The sequence below is a fragment of the Prenolepis imparis genome, unplaced genomic scaffold (genome assembly GCF_030444845.1).
Source record: "Prenolepis imparis isolate NDT839.2.m4 unplaced genomic scaffold, iyPreImpa1.0 SCAF_1, whole genome shotgun sequence".
NCBI classification, from domain to species: domain Eukaryota; kingdom Metazoa; phylum Arthropoda; class Insecta; order Hymenoptera; family Formicidae; genus Prenolepis; species Prenolepis imparis.
Genome location: NW_028141159.1, coordinates 21,051,221 through 21,065,571, shown reverse-complemented (window position 1 = coordinate 21,065,571; position 14,351 = coordinate 21,051,221). Strand labels below are relative to the sequence as shown.

General features: G+C 37.2%; 1 protein-coding gene across 2 annotated transcripts in view; it reads right to left on the bottom strand.

Annotated features, from left to right (window-relative positions):
- The window catches only part of LOC145935786 (uncharacterized), a 204,787-nt gene that overhangs the window by 103,968 nt on the left and 86,468 nt on the right, over positions 1-14,351 (bottom strand). For both annotated transcript variants that reach the window (XM_083037399.1, XM_083037390.1), the window contains 2 exons: positions 6,974-7,188; positions 6,645-6,683 (listed from right to left, as the gene is read on the bottom strand). The gene's annotated coding sequence lies outside the window, so the exon portion shown is untranslated. The remainder of the gene's footprint in view (positions 1-6,644; positions 6,684-6,973; positions 7,189-14,351) is intronic.

The following is a 14,351-nucleotide window of genomic DNA, read 5'->3' as shown; positions in this document are numbered from 1 at the left end:
GTCCTGTCTCGATTATTTCCTCGGTTAATATGCTAATTGAATTTTTGATGAAATACCTTGGGTTAATATTAGTCAGAATTAGCGTACAACTTCTTTCTCAACGTATTTTTCTTGTTAACATTTCCCTTATCTTTTCCCGATTTTCAAAATGAAACGAGGTTCGGCGAATCACGTATTATCTATGTTACACAACCTTCGAAGAGCAATCCCGTTGCGGGGTCCACTGGATCATCAGTGGCGGTTCAATTTTCACACGGCTACCCGCGATAATCGTTGTCGTCTTCGTGTACCGCCGTTACAAGATTGGATGTCTGCGCTATCTCCTGCGGGGTAGAAAGAAGGAAGATACTGTCGTCACCAGCCGGTCGGGCGAGCGAAATGAACTTTATCACACAGCTGGGATCTCCATTGGAAAACGTGTGTGCCGCGCGCAAGAAAACCCTCTACTCTCACCCTCGTTGTCCGTTCGTCCCCGTCGCGAGGTCGTCTTGTCATCTCGGGTGCTCCATTTCGATTTCGCCGACGAGACGTGAACCGCAACGATCTACGGTCTTGACGTTCTTCGCGAAGGGTCAGTCGGTATAAAAATATTTATCAAGTGCGTAGCCATGTTAACCGGCCGCGGCGATGTTACTTCTCGCTGGAGAACGTTGAATAGTGTACTTGAATTCTGTAAAGTGCACTTAGTCAACGAGAGCTTTCTCTGCCGAGCGTGTCGGCGACTTCTCGAAATAACTCCCTTTCATTTCTTCTCTATACGCCCTCCTCTCTCGGCAAGAAACCTATTTTCCTGCGATAAAACCTTTTGCTCTCTCTCTCTTTCTCTTCTCTAGCAGCGAGGGATGGTGTCGAAATAAGTCAGGTAAGAAATCTCGGTTTTTCAGAGATAGTAATCAGACCTGAATTCAATTCATTGTCAGTATTCAAACAGCGAAAAGCGCGTCGAGGAAGAATGTCTTTTATCTTTGTTTCGATAATATTCCTGTCTTTGTACGCGTATGAAATAGAGAAACAATGATGATGCACGCTTGAAGAACTCTCGATCCAGTGACACAATGGCCTCGTATCGCCATGTCGATGCCGGCGTAAATTTTTTTCTTTTTTTATACAACCGTCTATGTACGGGAAATGAATCAATACCTATACGATGAAAACACACGAAGAGAATGATACCTAGATGCGCCTGACCGTGATGGATCGTCGAGGATTCGATGCCAATCCAACAATATGACGATGAATTGTCTCGTTCTCAGCTGAGTTGTCTCATTTCTCGCAGATTGATTCGCGTATATGCCGGATATGAATAAATTTATCTCAAAACTGCGAGATCTCTGACTAATTGTTTCGCGAAGGATCGAGAAATATTGTTAACAATGTAGAAAATATGCATAATATAGTCTAGATATTGTTTCCTAGTTAAATAATTCATAAATGAAAAATTAAAAAATCAGGTGAAAATAAAAATAAATTCAAGAGAATACATGATATACAAGCGTTTCATTCAAATATAGATTTTGCACTATTCATATAGAATGTTTTATGTTGCACTTGTAATATGTATAATGTAACATATTGTGTGTCCGAAATCTCTGACTAATTGTTTCGTAAAGAATCGAAAAATATTATTAATAACATAGGAAATATCCGTAATATATTCTATTATTGTTTCCTAATTAATCCATAAAAGATTAAAAATTAGATAAAAAATAAAATAAAATAAAATAAATTCAAAAGGAGATAAATGACGTTTCAAAGTCGTTCAAAAATGACGTTCAAAAATGACGTTTGAAAGTATGTTTCAAAATTCAAATATAGATTTTACGCTTTTGCACTATTTATACACGGGATATGTTCTATGTTGCACATGTATAATGTAACATATTGTGTGTCCAACCAGCCAGCGCGTATGTAACTTTCACGACAAAAGTGCATTAAACTTGAGACGCAATGTTACTACCTCGTTATTCGTTGTTGCCGTCCGTTTAAAACGGTCAGCGTCGAGCCTCGAAGCCCGAGCGAGTCTCGAGTCAGTCGACTATTTAACTTTCATGCAAATTTCCGTCGCCTTTACTCTCGCGAATGTCCCCGACCAACGCCCAAGACATCGTCCTACCCGAGTATTATATGCGCGCGTCCGTTTCGCGGACAATAAAAGCTCCGGGGCGCGAAGAGGAGACAGAGATAAAGCTAGTCCCGGGATGGAATTTACGCGAGATTCTGGATAGAAAATAGGACCGATATAAGTCACGGATATAAAGGTTAACCGAGAGACTGGTGGAGTCGTTACTACACATTATTACTTCTTCCAAGCCTCTTTGCGTTCTAGCCCGCGCGCACTTTTCGGGGGAACAAACCCCCTTTTCTCTCCCTAGCATCGCTCGCCAATGTACCCCTTCGTCGCCATCCACTGCCGCGAACTTCGTCTCGTCGTTCATCTCGCTGATGTGCGCTCTAACCGGGCCAGGGCGACGAAGAGAGAGCATGTGGCGAGGAAGAAGGAGAAGAAAGGGGATAATGCGAGCGAGGGATGGACGCGACGCGCCATCACGGAAACTTTCGACCAGAAGTAGTCAGTTGGTGGAGGTTTTTGTAAGACGGGAAGAGGAAAACGCGGGCTCTGTACCATCCCTGAGAATATCCATCGTCCTCTTTCGACATCGTCATCCTCGTCGTCGTCGTTAACCGTCGTCGGATGGCTACGCGAAAATTCGGCACCGCTCCAGTTAACAATCGCGATTAAGATCCTTCCGCGGGCACCGTCGTACGAGCTGCGGACATTAGCGGGGAGATTAACGTTCGCTACGTTCGCCATTACGAACGAGAGAATTCGGAGGACGTGGTGGAAGCGAAGATCTCGTTTCCACGGGCGATAAACGAAGTATGCTTCAACGCGTCCGGATTTCGTTCCCAGGAGAGAGACGACGACGGGTGTATTGGGATTAAGGGGGAAAGGGGGGGATGTCGGCTGTCGTCGTTGCGGTTAAGATGGTTTTAGGAAAAATAGAACGGTCGTTTGCGCCGATAAAGGCGGCTGTTTTTATCGATTAATGTGGGCATTAAGTAAATCGCTATTTAATAGATTATCTTTACTTAGCGGGAACCTGATAGCAGAGATAGTTTTAGCAACGATAAGTGCTTTATAATCACTCATCTCTAAGTATTTAATATTCATAATGCAAATTGTGGAAACACACTCTGCTTTTTCATTAATTAAAAAACCAAGTCTTGCTTTATATAAAAAGATAAATATTTTTCTATATAGCTGATGGAATCGTCCCTGTGTGTCTATATTAATTAATTAATATCACGATCGAAATTGTCGATGATGTTTTGTAAATTTCTATTTTATAAAAACTTTGAAATTTTTTGGAAATTTTTCAAAATTTATTTGCTTAGATACGTGTATCATTAAAGTCAATTAAATTGTTTGATAAAATAATCACATTTATTTCTGAAGCTATCGAAATATTCATATAATTTAACAATATTGTAAATTACTAAATTACTTGCTTTCGAAATAAATAAATGTCATTTTTATATTATGCAGTATTAATTTTAAAAGTTTCTGCATATTTTTGGCAAGCCTTAATTGAGAATTACAAATGACGCATAAATTATATTTCCTTGACATGTGAACGTATAAAGACACGAGATTTTCCAACCTAAGCTACATTATTCAAAAGTTGCGCTACTTTTCAATTCCAGGTCATATTAAAAATTCTCATCCGTGTCAGGACGCACGAGGATTTCAAACTCGTCACTGCCATTTGCAGTTTCTCTGTTCCGCGGACATTACTAATCACGAATTATTATTCATCCCCCAGGTTGGCCGCCAGCGTAAACGACTTTATAGGACGGTACAAAATCTCCATGTTTTACGACACCCATTTCTCGGTTACCGCGGGTGCTTTTAATTTTTTATTCGACATTTCTTTCATCAAAAAGGGCAAACTAAATCTGTTTTATTCTCTTACGTGCAATTGAGAAAGAGAACAAAAATGATCAAGAAAACTGTCATTTTATCGGTTAGATTAAATATAACGCGTATATGTCTGCGCGACAAATCCGCGGATGCGAATTGAATGCGCAAAATAGAAAGGATGGTGACAAAGTGATAAGTCTGGATAAGAAACATTTGTGAAAAGGAGGAGTAGGCGGTTGGTTTATGCGCTTTTCGTGGCGTGAATGCAGTGCGCGAAGAGGAATGTAACGTTTCCTACTTAGATAAGAGTTCTCTGAGGTTTTATATGTACGGATGATTCAACGCAAATGTAATGTTCGCACGTAGATATTCCGTAGTTTCTACATCTTAGCGTGTAAATCGGAAAATAATCGTGTGTGGTTAAAAAGTAGAAAAATACCTTACCTAACTTACAAGACATTATAATAACATTATAATAAGCTAACATTTTGTTTCGGCAAATGCAGGATGACAATCCGAGAGCGGTGTTTAATCGACATTTCGTATAGTGCAACGATAGTAGGTCATAGCACGCCGGAGTGCATTTGTTTATTCGACGAACGAGCTGTCGCGCTTTATGATACGGCAACGCTCTATACTCCTCTCGTTTGGAAAATTGCCTATGCAATCAATAAATTTGACATGCGGCGATTACGGCAATGTACGAACGATTTACGGAAAAATTATACGCGACGAATAATTAGAGTGCAATAAAACGTAAATTGTACGCGTATCATATCGAAATATTCTCGCGAGATCGTTTTTATTTATAAAAATATTTTTTCATGAGGGTATTTATATAGGAGCGTTTCGTATAATTGAACATATATTTTTTACGTTTATTTGCAGTATTATTTCGCACTATATTAATATAGACATGAATCAAAATCAAAATTGCAAGCGGCGTGTATCACGTAACTGTTACGAATGGCATGAAAATGGAGCGACTGTCACAATCGGCCGTAACGATACGTTCAAAAATATATATATAAACTTCGTGCGTTTCATTTATTTCATAGAATACATCCGCCACACGCGAGAAAGTTATATCTTATTGTTAGTCGATAACACGAGAATATAATAATATACTACTAAATTTCATCATTTAATTTTCATATAGCTCACGTCTAACAAAGTCATCCCTTGAAAAGTATTTCACACATAAATTTTGATTTTCAATAGAGTTATAATAAACAAATATGATGAAAATGATTCAATTTCGTTTTATATCACTTGTGTTATTTACTTATAATAATTATTTAAAACTCAACATTAAATTAAAATACGCACGTAGCTTTTCTGTCACCGAATTTAGCAAACTTTTTTCCTCTCGCGCGTTTATTGGCAAAAATTGACGTTTTCTATCAATCAGAAAGATATTGTAGACAATTAAAATGTCCTCGCAGAGAATATATCGACATATCGACTAAGCCATTACTTTGCTAGCTGCACTTCATTTACGAGTAAGGTCGAAGGACATGATGATGACAATAGGTTCGCTTCAGTAAGATATTTTCCATACGACTGCCTTCAGAAAAATGCGGTAAGTCAGGAGAGAATTATGCGAGCACACGAAAGAGCAAGTCACCAGGTATGCTAAGAAGGAAGGCGCGAAGGAAAAGATGAAAACAGACTGAACGTTATTCAAATGGTATGTCAATCCGTCGTTGAAACTGCACCGTCCGCGAACCAACAAAAGACATTCCTTTCGACCACGTTTGAATATATGACTCTTACTCCATATTTTTATCTCATCGCTATGTACAGCATTGCCGCTCTCTCTGACACTATCATCCTCTATTTGTCTATCTTCTCTTCGTCTTTCGCGTTTCTTTTATTAGATTCGTCTTTTCGATCATTTCATGAATGATGATAACTTTGCAAAAGCCAAAACAAAAATCGAATATGAATAGTGAAAAAGATTTTCCACAAATTTTCTATAGCGATAATTTAACGATAAAATTTTTTAATTTAAAGTATTTTGCTGGCTGAATAATTTCTGAGGCTGCTTTGCTGAAGATACATTCAAAATTATATTCCAAACTGTACAGTCAGAATATTTCAGAAATATTTTTTAAAAGAATTTTTTAAAGTAGTTTTCTCACACCACTATTTAGTCAGATAGAGTTATTATTTTCCTTAATTACTGCTAAAACAAATATTACTAATGAACTTTGGACGGATTAACTAATTACACGCATTGTTTTAAAAAATGCAATTTGTTCCCCCGTCAATTGAATTATATTCTTCTATTCTCACAATTTTATGCAGTTTATTCGTATGCAAATATTTTATTGATTGCGCTTTCTCTTCACAATAGCGATTCCAAAGCCGAAGATTTCTATCATTTTTCTTTCTCATTTGTTTCTCGACATAAATTCATTCGATTTGTCCAAGGTAGATTCAAATGTCTAAAGTTCATGAATATTGAAGTTACTCGTTACTTCACACATTCAGCGTAAATCCAGGGAGGATCTTTAAATATGCATCAGGAGGATTCTTCCTCATCGCGACGCGACAACGCGTAATATTTGTATTGAAGGAAAATCATTAATACGTCATTATATATCACTAAAATATCAAGCACAAAAATCTTGTAAGTTAGGTAAAGTCGCGCATCGCAATTTCGCAATCGAACTATAATTATCATTTTTTTTGTCATAAAATAATGTTTCTGACTCACCAGTCGATGCGAAGTTGACTGCATTAAAACTGTGTTGATCTGTAACATAAATAAAAGATCCAAATTGTAGCTATGCTCAAAATAATTAATATTCAAAAAATTATTATTATATGCATTAAATTTTATATCCGAGGTACATAATAATAAGCAGATATTTAATGGATTTATTTTATAAATGCTGAAAAGATTATTTCTTATTAATATATAAAATAGTGTTTATATAAAATATTTTCTGATTCATGCTCATTTAAATCATTCAAATAAACGAACCAAATTAATGCGCGCATATGCGAGTTATGATAATTAATAAACAAATAATAAATATTCACCTCAGGATTGCTTCGTCGGTGCCTGATGCCTCTCCTAGGCTTCCTCCTCCTCTCAGGTTGTCAGGATCTCATACGCACGATATTTCTAACGACACTCCCGCACTTATACGCGTGATACTTTAAACGAACTCCTGCATTTGTACGCGCGATAGTTTAAATGTTTAAACAAACTCCCGCACTTTTACGCGCGATACTTTGAACGGCACTGTTATACCCTGAAAAAAAGTATTGAGTATTAATCACTTTTTTCTCACTGTAAAATTTACTAAAATTTATTAGGAATTAATTTCTCTTTTTTTAATATTACATATTTTAATATTTATAAATAAATAATCCCGAAATAATTTACGTAAAAATTTTTTATATACTGCTATAAAATAATTAGATTAATATCAAGTCTCATTTCACTTAGTTTTATAAGTTAAGTAAAATTAAATTACCGATAAATATAAATAGATTAACGTAGAACAACGTAGAATAAGACTTATTTGCTGTGCAATAGATATAATTAATAATTATTAGTGCGTATTATTTTATTAAATTAATTAATTGTAATACATAGTATAAACCATCGTATATTATATAAACATCTTATTCCAATTTTCATTGCTGATGAAGAGCAAGCAAAATTGTAGTATAAATGTTAACATTGTTATTATAATATACAAGAGTTATAATATATTATACTATAGCTATGCATTTATAATAGTCATATTATGCAAACACTATTACAATTATATATATGTTATAATTTAAATATTCTTTAATATTAATTGTAATGATTTATTTTTCAAATTATTTAGTTTAATATTTAAATATTTCTGTTAAGTTGCGTCAGTTTAATATTTCTAAAATATTGATTACGATGTGATTGTATTGTAATACTTGGATCTATAATAAAATATTGCAATTTAAATGGCATGTGTGTGTGTGTGTATTGTGTATGTGCGCGCGCTTTTTAAGGTATAAATTATTCTACACATTATTGAATTATTACACATATTTACACGATAACATTGTCAAATACAAATATTGCAATATATATATATATACATATATCGCACATACAGGCCATCAGAATTTCATGTATTTATTTATAAAATTCATGAAATGCGTTACATATATTCCTGAGAGAACTACTAGTTTTCTCATCTAAATGTAGAAAGCGAAATATGAGTCGAGATATGTGTCTAACGGCTAAAAAAAGGCGCACAAAGTCTTGACCACAGTCGCGCGATATGCGCGGTTAACGAATTCAGATATTCCGACTGTACGTCAGAATTTTGATAGTGAGTCTCGCGCGGCTAGCGAGGCGCACGCTTAACACGCACGTCCGGCGTGTAATGACCCTCGAAACGTGTCGCTGTCAAACACGACTTGACCTCCGTCGAGTGGAGGGTGACGGTCGAGAGGATGTAACCAGCCGGGATCTGGGGACGTGATGCACGTGTGACATATGCAGCTTCGTCCGCATCCGATATGAACCCGCGCCCGGTCGGCCAATAATCACCGTGGCCGCGGCCTTATAATTGATTCAACACGCGCGTTCGATCATCGATTCGCAATCAACACGACCCGGTTGTCCGCGAGTCTGAGTTTCCGCCATGCAGTTTCCTCTGATCCGACATTATCTACCACTCTGAATTATTATTGCCGTCCCGCACGATAAGAAACTCGCAATTCACGCATCGATGGAAATAATCACCGAATACGTATTAATAGTAATTAGATTGTGTATATTAATTAAAAAAATTAATTTAATATTATTCTTAATCTTAATATTAATTAACATTAATGTTAATTAAATTAAAATTAATATTGCAATCCCGTTATCATTTCTTAATTATTACTATCGCGCGCGATAAGAAATCCGCGGTTTACGTCGATGAAAATAATATCACAAAATACATATTAATATTAATTAGAAAGTGTGCATTAATATTAATTAAAAAATTAATTGAATATTATTCTTAATTATAATATTAATTAATTAATATTAATGTTAATTAACATTAATATTAATTGAATTAAAATTAGCATTTCTAATACAACAAAACTTATGACTTTTTCTTGTTTAATTATTTAAAATTTCGCATTATAAATCGTTTTTTTTTTATATTAAATATTCCCGAAGAAAAAAATCACGTGCCACAAAAATAAATGACTTGCATACATCTCTCTTTGATCGTTCAATATGCACGTATGCAGATGCATATGTGTGCACGTATGTATTTACGCGAAGCTTTTCTCGTCGCGTTGCAGCGAGGAAAGTTTAATTGCCTCGATAAGCCGTCCTGAATCGACAGTTTCGAAGCTATTCGTGTGCCTCGAGGTTCTTCAGGAATCTACGAAAAAGAAGGGCGCTTGAATTCTGTCGGTGGCAGCGGTGTAGATTCCGCGAAACAAGTTCCCCGGGCTTTTTCCACGGGAAAACCGAAGGAGAAACCGAAAAATGTCCCGACGTGAATTGCACTTTTGCGAGCAGGTCGAGGCTAGTCGATATCGGCATTTTCGTTTCGGGATCTCGTTGCGCGAAGATGCGTGAAACGATTGATGCGTTTGATGCATTAATTTACGCGACGCTATCCGTCACGCGGATCGAAGAGGGGTTGGTCGCGCGATGGAGATTTGGCATGCAAAGTAATTATTCGACGGGAACTACGGGCGCAGAGAGAGAGAGAGAGAGAGAGAGAGAGAGAGAAAGAACCGACGATAGCTGACCGAACAAAAAACAAAAAAAAAACCGTCCAAGAATCGCTGACGAGCGGCGAAAAAAAACTGACTGCGAAAATCTGCGAATATATATACCCCTTTCGGCCCTAGTCGGACGAGAAAGGAGAGAGACTTCAATTTTCAAGCGAGATTTATGATGGCCGTTCGAGAAAATTGAACACGGACCCGGGGAATCTATAATCTACAATGGAAAAATGGATGCGCGCCGGCGAGATAATAATCTACAGTGGACTTTATGTTGTCGATCAATAACGGCCATCGGTGGTATTTATCCTCCGGGTAACGGAGGGGTGAAGACGAACGTTATATCAATTCCGCGGACATTCAGGTATCAATTGGGAAACTTATTCAAAGTTTTAAGTGAATTTCATAATGCGGTTAAAGTTTGCCGCTTGAACGACGGCGTTTAGTCTGCGGGAGACAAGTAATTTTCTCGAAAGATATGGCCTTTAGCGTGTGCGGGAGAAGAGAAGGAAGGAAGAGGGGCGCGTGAGTTACAAATAAATATCTTACCGAAGGGATATCCCCGCTAAGAGAAATACGCTGACGTTGTCGGTAATGAGAAAACGTGTAGAAAGTTCGGTCTCCGGAGGGATTAAAGACGACACCAATCGACCGTGGATTTAACTCTCGGTGCATCTCGATTAAATTATCGGTTCTCACTCTATAAGTACAGATGTGACTGTGTGTGTGCAGACGCGCAACAGGCTACAATGTTGCAAAAGTACAACACTGTTCTCTCAAGAAAATGTTCCATTTAAATACCGATTAACTTTTAATCGATTTTTTCGACTTTCTTCCGGTACTACTTTCTAATTTTGCGAAGGGACACAGTGATTGCAAGAGCTAATCGACGTTGTAAGAACCGATCGTTATTTCGGCGGACGAGAAATTAGGACTCTTCCGTTAATTTCACGAATTTCCAAGGACTTCTTATCTAATCAGGAACGTCATGGTACAACGGAGACATGGCATATCACCGTGGCGTTTCGTCGTATCCCGCAGATACGCAGATCTCAGTACGAAGGGTCCGACCGTTACCGACGCTCCGGTGGCTGCAAACTACCTCGCGGCACTATTAAGACCAAGACCAACAACCCCGAATTCCGGTTTCTACAGTTCGAGGGCTCGTACTTGGGGTCACGAACGTTCGTGAGATCGTTTCGGCATTGTACGCGAAATTAATAATCGCAAAGCGGATAATATTGAGATATACAGCTGCGCCAAATAGGAGCGCCTCTGGGCCCCCAGCATAATTGTCCCAGCTAAAGTGGGTTCGCTGATCCGAAGGACAAGATTCAATGAGATTTTCATCCCAATGCACGATATCAGGACACGTTGGAATCGTTACGTTCCTTCTCGCAAATTCCAATTCTAGACGGTGTCGTCTTCATCGATTTCGATAATTTTTATATCACATTCAAAAATCACGTTTCAAATATATAAATATAATATTTAAACAGTGAGAATATTCCGAAAAGATTCTATGCATTTTAAAAAATTTATTTTATATATTTAATTATTAAATTTACTCTTTTATGTTTATATATAATTAAAAAATTAAATTCATAAATTTCAAAATTAATTTTATATATGTACATATACATATAACAAAATTCATATATATATAATTAATCTTGAAATTTATGAACAAAAATATATTCTTTATGTGCAAACAATTCGCTTTTCTCGACAAATGTATTATTTATTGCAACATTCAGTGAATAATGATCGTTTGATTGATGCAAACAGACGTGTGTCTAGATAACATATATAGTAGAAAAAGCAAAATTGATCTACCGACGCAAAGCTTGACCGAAAGAATCAATCATATCTGGCATGTTTGCTTTCTACAACAATTGAAGCATGTTGTGAATTGCAACCGCATTAATGCAGCATCTTCATTCTTCGTACTTTTAAAGAGATTTTTAAAGAGAAAAAAACACACACATTTAATCATTTGAAATAATTGCAAGAAAATATAATTATTCGCTTCTTTTATTTAGATAGAGATTTAGATACCAGATATTGACTTAATTCTTTCGAGTATGCTACTTATCGATTTTTTTTCATTTTTTTCCATTTTTAGCTATCACTTATTTAATTTTATTTTCAAATAATTCAATTCTGATTTATTGCGAGGATTTCTGCAAAGAGACATGAAACCTAAGTATTCGATAAGAATTCGCTTTAGATGAATATATAACAGCCATGACAGACGATCTATCTAGATTCTGTGGAGCAGAAAAAGGAGTCAACGCGCCATTCCTAGATTTTATTTTCAACCGCGATGAAAGGGGAACCATCGAGCCTCGAGCCATCTCATTAAGCTCACGGAACGTCCGTTTCTTTTTACGCCTCTTCAAGGATGGCGCCTTTATCTCGCAAGGTTAGTACGACGATAAAAGCAGCCCACGCAGGACTCGCGCCACCTGATTCGTTGTAAAAGAGTTGTTTAGAAAAGAAAGTACTTCGTTACGTGGACCATTGTAGTCTGGGCCCTTTCAAGAAGAACGACACCGTTAACGACGCCGTTTTTCGAAGGACCCGATACGGACTTTTAAAATCAAAGAACGTTGATTGCTTTCTGAGATGATTACACAGACGTAGTCCTTGCGTCTTCGTAAATTTTTTTAAGTCCTTATAAAAATCCCATCGATTTTTATAGAGAGCAGCACTTAGACAGACAATTGCAAAATGCGAATAAAAGATTCCAAGAGCTTGCGAGATTCACGCATTAAAAGTTTCATAAAAATAAAAAAGTTTAAATAGCTAGTTTTAATTCCACGGGTGGAAAAAGTCAGCGGTTTCTAAATCAAATGATTTTACAGAGAACAAGGATTTAAAAATTTAACGTTGCAGAGTTTAAACTGCCTTCTATCCCGAGGAAACTGTTTTCAGCATTTTATGAATGTTAGAAAAGTAGCTAATTTTTAACGTAGTAATTTAATATTGGAAAACGATATCTTTATTACGAGATATAATTTAAAATATACAAGCGCTTAATTCTCTTCACGTTATTTTCGAACATATTTTCAAACTAATTTTCAACTTCTGAATATATTATATAATTCTTTTTTACATTTATTATTTATTACAAAACCATTTCTTATTCTCTTTTTTTTTTTTTGCAATAAATCCCCGTATGTTGAAAGTATCTCGAACGCAGAGGCGCAACGCGTTGAAATATATTTTGCATCGTATCAATATCCCGAAGATTGAGCGTAGCGATAAATAAATAGATGCATCATTGATGTATTGTTTACGTTAATGCTAGAAATATTCAATCTTGTACGCTCGATAACCCCGGAGAAATTGCCTGCGAGCTGCAGTGTTGCTCGCGAGCTCGGGTCTAAACACGCTACATCGCCCGTGGCGAGGCAGCAAGTAGTACACGAAGCGAACTTAAAAATTCTTGCAACGTTTGAGATGCGGGCGCGTAATGGACCGTAATTTCTACTTACTACAGTCGATTACCTTATTGTGCACTTGTTGCTGTAGCCGCGCGCTATTTGTTCCCGCTGTTAGCATATATACCCCCCCTCCCTCCCTCTCCCGTTAAAATAATCCCTCCACCATCTACCCCCGCGATAAAAACTCATCGCGATTCTTCGGGGATCGTTCGCTGCTTTTATTCGCCTCGCGCGAATACTAAATTAAACGGTACGGGCTTAATGGTCCACGACACGTTGTAAAGCGATTTTAATTCTTTACGCCACCGCGGGAAACACCATCGGATTAACGTAGGATGCGATCTGACTAACGACGCGGTACGTCCCTACGAATACGAATGAATTCTAGCCGATGTTTGTTGCGGTGAATTCGAAAATTCTCGAGAGAAAGAAGGAAGGGAGGCAAAAGACACAGCGCAGCTCTGATAAATGATTATTCGTATTAAAACGTGCAAAAGTAAAAAAATGCACTCGATACGCAGTTTTTAATTTGCCGGTCGAATGGGTAGTTCACGGGGAAAAAGGGAAAAACGCGTTTTACGTCCCGAGGAACAATACATTCCGGCCCCGTGGATGGATCGGCGGAGCCGAGTGTTCGCTGGAGAAATAGCAAAAGAAAAAGAACGGTCGTTCAGCAAACAGATCGAAGTGAAATGTACAACTAGTTGCGCGCCAAAAAAAAAAGAAAATGCAGCGTTGCACGTGACTTTTAATTTTCCACTTCGGATAGCAACCTCCAATGACGGAGGGTGCAAGTCGCGATCGATATAAAGACGTTCTTTAGCTTCCTGTAATGTATTAAAATAATAGAAGGTACAATTTCTTGATTAAAACATTGTCCTGATTAACGTGTCGAAAAGAGCCGACTACTTTGACACGTAAAATAGCAATATTATGACATGGCCAATGTTACAGCGTGTGAAAAATGGAATTGTTTGATATATAAAAATATGAATAAGAGTGTTTGAAGCGTTTGAATGATATTTTATATGAAAAACGTGATTGGTTTGAAAAAGCATAACATACATTGGACATGTGAATATTGAGAGATTGCGAGAAAATACCATATCGATACAAGTAATTGAGGTCGAGCAATAAATCAATTGCATGGCTATATTCACGTAATTTATCGCGGACGCATATCGCATTTTGTAAAAACGAATATATTTTAGCCTGATACGCTGGTGATCGAT